General features: G+C 34.6%; 1 non-coding gene across 1 annotated transcript; it reads left to right on the top strand.

Annotated features, from left to right (window-relative positions):
- The first annotated feature begins 2,555 nt into the window (after window positions 1-2,555).
- Window positions 2,556-2,662, top strand: LOC148791028 (small nucleolar RNA R71). The gene has a single exon (XR_016078059.1). It is a non-coding gene; the product is annotated as a small nucleolar RNA R71 (small nucleolar RNA).
- The last annotated feature ends 4,354 nt before the right edge of the window (window positions 2,663-7,016 follow it).

Below are 7,016 nucleotides of genomic sequence, written 5' to 3'. Positions count from 1 at the left end.
TTGAACTACGTCCGGCCTGATCCATTTCAAAGGAGTACATAGAGCAACCCATCTCATGGGTCTGGCCACTTCCATAAATAAAATATTACTTTACCCCATTTCTCTTTCCCTTTCTTGAGATGCTTACTTGTAAGAGAGTGATTAGTCCATTCAAGTTTGTCTATCTGTAGAAGAAGGCAGAGTTTGTCTCCTCCTCCTCTTAGAGTCCCAAAAGCATGCCTGAGGAAAGTTAGTTGTTGATCAAGAACTCTATAGTTGAACTTCCTGTTGACCTCCTAACACCACTACAAGAAACCGTACCTAAAGCATAAGCTATTGCTACGAATATGAAATGCTCGTGGTTAAAACTTGATTTCTAACTACAGTCATTTTGTCTGTAGCTAAATGTCACTGTACTCGTGGCTAAAACCTATTTATAGCCACAGATTTTAATATCCGTTGTTATATGTTGTAGAAGATTGAAATTGACCTATAACAACGGATATGTTGTCCAGGGTTAAAGGCTATTTATATCTATAGCTACGGATAATCAAAAATCCGTAGTTATAGGTTATAGAAGAATGAGAAACGCTATTTATATTTATAACTTTTCTGCTGTTAAAGGATATAATATTAAGGCTACATTTGGCATTCGTTATTTTAAGAATTTATCTCTTTTTTATACTTAAAATGCCCATATGAATAATAAATTTTTAACTATAAAAAGGAGATAAGTCCTTAAAATAAGGAATGCCAAATGCAGCCTAAAAGTTGTGATTTTGTGCTTTTCTAACATTCAAACGTGGAGAATATTGTTTTGAAATTTCAATGTGGCATTTTGTGAAATGACACGTAATAATTTTACCCTAATGTGGCATTTTGTCATTTTGCTCCCCAAATGAGATGTCCATTTCCCCCGATTTGCAGTTGATATTTGCTTTAGCCGTTGCTAAAAACAATTGTCCTAAGATTATCGAGTTGTAGTTCAGTTCTTCAGTTGGGGTCATGTTTAGGATAACAAAATCTACAAGGAAATAACCATTTTCTGTCCTGACAATGACATCTCGAGGAGTCTTGACCGACCGATCAGCGAGTTGCAGAATTATTGGTGTAGGTTTCAACTCGCCGACCTTGAACCTTTCATAAATAATGGACGGAAGCAGGTTCATAGTAGCCCCTATATCCAATAGAGCCCTATCAAAGGTGATTCCAAAAATTATATAGATAATAAGAGGAGCACCCGGGTCTTTCATTTTCCAGGGAAGTTGGTTCAGGAGGACCGCACTCACATCTGCTAAAAGCATCACTTTTTGTGGGGCCGATCGTGGCTCCCTCTTTTGGGTGCATAGCTCTTTTAGAAACTTTGCATAAGCCGGGACATGTTGATTCGCTTTGAGGAGCGGGATATTAATGTATACTTGTTTGAAAAGTTCCCTGATCTCCTCATTGCGAATCCCTTTCTTTTTCCATGACGGCCCAACTATGAGTGCGATAGGAAAGGGGACTACAAATTGGTTCACTTTAGGTACTTTTTCTAAGTTTTCCCTTTCTTCTTCTCCCCCCCCCTCAGTTTAAGGTTTTCAGACTCCATTTTTTCTTCTTTACTTTCTTTCTCATACGGGTCTTCCAAAGTTCTCCTACTCCTTAAAGTTGTTATAGCTTTAGCATTTTCGAATTGGGGAATCTGAGGAGGTGGTTGAATTTGCTGAGAAAAACCCAGTGGCTGATTCCTAGGGTTTACAACCGGTTGACTCGATAGTTGCCCCACTGCCCTTCTTGCATTAGCTTCAGCTAGCTGTCCTATTTGGCTTTCTAACCTAGCAATGTATTGCAGTTGATTTAGGATCAATTGTTGTAGCTGCATAAATTGATCATCTATTGATCGGGATTGAGGGGGTTGCGGGTAGCCCTGATATGATTGGGTCGGTTGACTCCTAGAGTACACTTGTTGGAACTGGTTTTGTACTACTGGCCTCTGAAACTGTTGGGCCATGGAGTTGGACAGATGCTGATGGGACTGTACATTGGATTGGTGTGTCATCCAAGAAAAGTTAGGTTGGTTTCTCCACCTAGGGTTATCAGTATTAGAATATGGATCATTAGTGAGCCTTGAGAAACTCTGGGCTGCCTGGACTTGTTCTTGGATAAAAGGTGGAAACTGGGCCGTAGTAGGACAGTCATCAACTTGATGGGCCGGGCTAGCACAAATGGAACATACTTCGGGATAAGAGGTAGATGGGCTTGATTGCTGGTTAAGAGTGAAAAACTGGTCGAGTTTTTTGGCTAGAAGGTCTACCCTATCCAACTTTCTAGAAATGGCATTCAAATCCAATTTTGCCTCAGGCTCTATATTATTTTTTACCACATAGAGCCCTGCCCTCTTTGAGGGTCCCACTGAACTTTCATAGGAATATAAAGACGCATTATTGATAGAATTCTCACTCAAGGTTTCGAAAAGATTATAAGCTTCATCCTCGCTCATGCTCCTAAATGCCCTCCCACATGATGCATCTACCATCTGCCTGTATTGATCTGTCAGGCCTTCATAGAAGGCCTAGACAATTTGCCACGGGGATAGGCCATGGTGTGGGCATTTTCTCATTAACTCTTTCATCCTCTCCCAAGCCTCATGAATTTGTTCACCTGACGTTTGGGTGAATCCCATGATAGCTCTTCTCATGGTATTGGTTCTACCTATATGATAGAAATTCCTAAGGAATTCTTGTTGCATTTCTGCCCAAGTCCTAATGGGTCCCTATAGTCCCTAACCAATGCTTGCCTTATCCTTTAAGGAGAAGGGGAAAAGAGTCAATCTAAGGGCACCATCATTGAAATTTTGAATCCTTACAGCTGAACATATTTCCAGGAACTCATCTATGTGCTTGTATAGGTCCTCACTTGGGTTCCCATAGAAGGATGGGAGCATTTGGATTGTACTTGACTTAATTTTATATTGTAAGGCCTGAGTATCAGGTAACTAAATGTAGGATGAAGGGTTGTATTGTGTTGGAGTGAAGTATTCCTTCAACTTTCTAGGTTGGGCATCATTGATTCCGACCATTTGATTTCGGTGTTGATGATGGAGGTATCTCTTTATTTTAGGTATAGGTTCTATAGTTTCTCTCCTTAGAGATCTCCTTCCCAACATACAACACAGAAGTCCATTTTCTTATTTGAATTTAAAATTTTGAGTTTAATTTCAAACGTGGATTTTGAAATTTAAACTCAACTTTTGAATTTTCTCTTTTTTATTTTTATTTTTATTATTTTTATTTTTTAAAATTCAAAATTTAAATTTTTGAAATTTAAATTCAAATTCAGATTTTGAAATTTAAATTCCTAAAATTTAAATTCAAATTTGAATTTTTAAACTTTCAAAGAAAATGCAAACAAATCAACCACACGACCTAGTGCTGACCTAGGGTTTCCTAAACTAGTGGTTCAACCAATGTGAATCCTTTTAGGTTCACTTGGAATTACACGACTTCCTTTGGTTAGCCAGGTAAGAGGTGGGGATGTAGGAGGCTTCCCTTGCTCTCGCAAAGACCTAATTAAGTAACCACAAAACCCGCTTAGGCTTAGTTGTTTAACCTCTTTCTTTAGACACCAACCACCGGTTATGGAAAATAATTTCAAGTTCTCCTAAAATTCAACACACCTTTGAACCAAAAGTGAGGCTTCCCTAAAGGATCTTTCTATCCAAATTTTAAATTAGGGTTAGGGTGAACCGCACGTGAATGGTGGTGATTTTTGGGCCAATGAAGGGTGATGAAATCCCAACCTTATCTTATTTAGGTTGGGTGCCCTTAAATGAATTAACGGAAAGACAAAATAAACACAACAACAAAATGCAACTAATTACAAAGCATGAACAATTATTTCTAAGATGCAATTCAACAATTAAACCTAAAAGAATAAAACAAACAACTAAGCGAAAGGAACAATTAAAAGAATAAAAAGAACACCTAACACATTCGCAACTAACAATAATAATTTAAGCAAATAAATAAACCTATATGATGCATGCTCTAGAATATCAAACCCTAAATATTGGAATGAAAATGCAAGAAAAATATTACCCAATTTTTTTTCGATTTTTTTATATTATTTTTAATTCAAAATTTAAATTTTTGGGAGTTTAAATTCAAATTCAGATTTTGAAATTTAAATTCCTAAAATTTAAATTTGAATATTTTTTTTCTTTTTAACTTTTTTTTTTCTTTTCATTTTTTTTAATTTCAAATTTTTAAATTCAAATTTAAATTCAAATTCAAATTCAAATTAAAATTTAAATTTAAACTCAGATTTCAAATTTAAACTCAAATTTGAAAATTTCAACAATTTCCTATTTAGCAATTAATTATTCAATTAAACAACTAAAAGAAAAGAAATTAAATAAAGCAACAAATAATAATTACAAACAGAAAATAAAACAGCAATTAATTGTGCTACAAAGAATTAACCACTGCCAAAAATAAATTCTAACAAACTAATTGCTAATTTAAAAATTAAACCGAAAATAAAATAAACAAAAGAAAAAATATGCTGAATTTTTTTAATATTTTCGTTTTTTTTAAAGAGACACAAATCTAAAAATTAATACAAAAAGAAAATTAACAAAAGAAAAATACGCTGCAAAAATAAATAAAATAAAATAAACGATTTTTTTTTTTATTTTTTTATTGTTTTTTTATCTGAAATAAAAAAAGAAGAAAAAAAACAAATCTAAAACTTAAACTGTAAATAAAATAAAATAAACAAAAGAAACTTATGCTGCAAGAAATAAAATAAAATAAAATAAAATAAACGAATTTTTTTTGTTTTTTTTTTTTAAATCTGAAATAAAAGAAAAACACAAAACTAATAAAGCAAAAAAAATCGAACAAGAAATTAAAAAAAAGAAAGAAGAATAGATCTAGAAACAAAATGGAAGCAAAATAATACTAAAAAAATCGGATCTAGAAAAAAATTAATTAAAAAAATTCAAATTTAACTATTCTACCAAAAAAAAGGATTTTGAAAATTAAAAATAAAATGGGGCGACTACACCTGAAACGCAATCCAATTAATCTTCTCTTGTCTTCTCTCCCGCAGTCTCGCAATGCTTCGGTACCCCACCTTTCGCTATTCTGTCCTGCAGAATCAAAGAGAAGTAAGAATTAAAATGAGTTAACGGATCAAGTAGTAAAACAAAAATAAAAAAAAAATAATGAAACAGATCTGGATAAAGCAAATAAAAAATTTTCTCCGTTGCTTCCCCAGCAACGGCGCCAAAAACATGGTGTGTTCGGAAGCGCGTCGTTTAACAGTTCGGAACACCAGTTTAAACATTTATAATTTTATTCTGATTCTCAAACAACTACTAACACAATAAAGTGATGAGAATGGGTCGTATCCACAGGGAAGCAGGGGAAAAATAATTACGTACTTAGATCCGAGAGAGAGAACATAAAGGGGAGTTGCAAAAATATAAAATTAATTAATTAAAAAATGTAATTCATTAAAACCAAATTTGAACAGTATTGAGAATAACAAGTGCATAAAAATAAATAAATAACAGAAACAAATAAATAAAAGGAATGAAATAAAAATGTCTGAGAATCCGATCAGAGGTAGTAGTCTCCAGATCTCTCCTTCGACCCTCGAACTTCTCGAGCTAGGCCTTCTGTCTTTCCTGGTCGAATTTCAGGTCTGTAGAAAAGAAATAAAGTACAAATTAAATCTAATAAAAGTAAAATTTGCTGGAAGGAAAAATGAACTAGAAATTAAAGAACAAAAAGTAATTCTAAAACTAAAGAAAAAATGGTTGGGATTCAAATCCAGAGGTGACAGTAGTGGTGTTGGCGAACTGCAAGTAGGAACCCCTCCTCTTGCTTGGGCGTCCTCCTCTTCCTCTACCCTTGAACTTCTCAAGATCAGCCTTCCATACTTGGGGGAATTGACCAACTCTTTCTCCAGGGCCCCCAAGGTCCCTTTTATAGAGAAGGGTGGATATAATTGGGAATAGAGAGAAAGAGGGGGGCGACAACTGGGTTTTAGCAAAAATATGGGTGCCCTAGGGTTTGCTAAGGCGTGGGGAGCATGCTAATACAGTAGGAGGGGTGCCAAACTGGGTTTAGCAGCTAGGAGGCACCCTTCTGCTTTCAGTTTTTCACAAAACACCCCTCTCTCAGCTGGACTTCACACCAACTTCCCAAAATCTACATTTCAGCCATGAAAATTTCCCAGTTTTCTCCAGATTTTGCACAGAGATCCTCAGAGGTCAGAATAATGAATTTAATTGGGAAAATGACATACTTTGACTATTCTGATACCAAAAATACCGTTGAAATGATGCCCTTAAGGCATCAAAATGCAAAGTTATCAATATCTTAGGAGGAAAGAGAAAGAGAGAAGAGATGATGAGAGAAATGAAAAAAAGTGGGAATAGAGAAGAAAGAATGGGGGAAAAAGGAGAGAAGAGATCACCAACAAAACCTTTTAATAAAGGAACCAAAACCTAAGTTTCCATCTTTCTATTCAAGTCCATCTCACTTTACTTATTATTACTTTACAGGTATTAAATTTGAAAATTGTTGAAAAATAAGTACAAACACTTTTATTGGTAAACAAGCATAAAAGCTTGGTTAGGTTTCACAATACGGAAGGCAAGTTTATATTTCAACTATAATAAGCTATAGTAACAGTTGTATGCCAATTTGATTATCGTCAATCGAAAACATTTCATGACGAAACAGCGATGGTACCAAACCACCTCTAAATTGATCAAAATATCATTCCAGCCTTGTCTTTGACTAATTCAAGTGTGTTTAAAATAAAATAATTCAATTGGATTTCCATAGTAGAAATTAAAAGAATAGGAAAGGCATAATCTGAGATAAGGATTCCATTATTAATTCTCATTTAATCAGCTGATTTTAAACATGGATAATATCTTAGCTTCGGGCCATCTCTTTACTGGATGTGCATCTTGAGCATATGAGATCGAACCATTTTTGGAGGGCCTATTCAACCAATCTGAATCCAATATAGACCAC

This window comes from Nelumbo nucifera, chromosome 6, assembly GCF_055504915.1.
Source record: "Nelumbo nucifera cultivar China Antique chromosome 6, China Antique-T2T, whole genome shotgun sequence".
Lineage (NCBI taxonomy): Eukaryota > Viridiplantae > Streptophyta > Magnoliopsida > Proteales > Nelumbonaceae > Nelumbo > Nelumbo nucifera.
The sequence above is the reverse complement of the archived record's forward strand: the minus strand, read 5'-3'. Positions and strand labels throughout refer to the sequence as shown.